Here is a 1,676-nt window from a genome sequence, read left to right as displayed (position 1 = left end):
ACGGAGAATGGCCATTAGCCCCAAGGGAGATCGGCCAGGGCTATGAGGACGTCCAACGGTACTATAACTTGACCGTGACAATTTGGGTGGGGAATGTGGGGAAGGTTGGTGGAGAAAGTAATGATGATTGAAGTGGTGGGGGTGCTGAAGTGTCGCACCACTGTGTCGCACCACGCAAACGAAAATGAAGTGCAATCGAATGAAATAAAGTTCTACGCAGAATGGTAGTGTGCGCCCCTACTTTGAACAATTTTATGAAGAATAAAATTTGAATACCCGCTTCTAAATGTGGACTGGTATAGATTTTACATCAATCTAATCTGGGAATGGGAGGCGCGATATTCGTGTTCTTTCTACAGGTGAGGATCTTTATAGGAGTGTGTACTTCGTGCATGGTCGTGCGGAAGTACGGCAGTCGCGATCTTTCGAATACAATATAGCGATGGAAAGTGACGTTCTCAGGCTGGAACACAGGAGAAAGGACACCCACCACACAAAGCCTCAAGTGCCTAAGAACAATGAAAGAATGAAGTTACTGAAAAGGTCCTACAGCTGGCTAACCTTTTCAGAGACTTCCGTCTTTCTTTCACAATACAGCCTTTTCGCCTTGACTGTCGTTGTACTCTTGAACAATATTGCATATAACATCAGTGCCTGGAGTCAGTCAAATGAAATGCGGTACTCCGGGGGCACACAACAACTATAGGGCCACAGTTTTCAAAGCGGGGAATGTGGCTCACCGTAACCCCGCTGGTCACGGCCGCTGAAAGCACGCCTGTGTTTGGCGGACTTTTATTTTTCGGGTATGACACCTACGTCACGTGGTGGTGGTGGATCTGCTTGCTGTAGTCGGCCGTGCCCAGGCGGGCAGCTTCACGGCTAACGCTGGAGGGATAGGTTACCTGTGCACCACGCACCCGAAGGTGTCGCATTGCTCCAATGGAGCGACAACCTAGTAGCAAACCGCAGTGGACACACATACTGAGAGATGGGTGGAATAGCCGACCACCCGTTCCTTATTCGATCTCTTCCTAACAGCTAGCAGGAGGCCACTCCGATGAAGAAATACGCAGCTGCCCTGTTCCGTAAACTTTTGTCCCAAGCTGTACCTCATACTATCGTCGAAGCGGGTGGAGAATTTCCCATGATCTCGTATTGCCCGACGACCGTGCATATACTGATCCTATTCATTTCGAATTGTTTTCTACGCGGGTATAGGAGGCTATTATGGATTAAACTTACGTAGCAAGACAAACCGGAGGCATATCGCTTGGTATAACACACGACCAACAAAACAAACGTAACAAAAGAAGACGATCATGCCAGATCCCCTAACATAAGAAGGTCTGTTCCTTTTTCATACTCCTTTGCATTCCACATAATTCTAGCCAATCTCCCTTTGTGAAGTTCAACGTGTTTTGTGGATCACGGCCAGTGTCTGTGAGGAAGACGAAGAAGAAAAAGGGGAGACTACACAAGAAAAGTAACCTTTAGCGTGCCTCTCTCATTATGCGCATTACTCTCGTTCGGTGCGTCCCATACCGGAAAATGGAATCCCGTCATCGCAGATAATCTCATCTCATTCGTTGCCGGCTCCAACCGGTTCTAGCCCTTAGTGTCACTGTCACACTCATATCATACTGAATTAGTCCTGGCCAATCTCCCTTGCGGATCGC

The sequence above is a fragment of the Ornithodoros turicata genome, chromosome 7 (assembly GCF_037126465.1).
Source record: "Ornithodoros turicata isolate Travis chromosome 7, ASM3712646v1, whole genome shotgun sequence".
In the NCBI taxonomy this organism is placed as follows: Eukaryota; Metazoa; Arthropoda; class Arachnida; order Ixodida; family Argasidae; genus Ornithodoros; species Ornithodoros turicata.
This window is presented reverse-complemented; position numbering follows the sequence as displayed.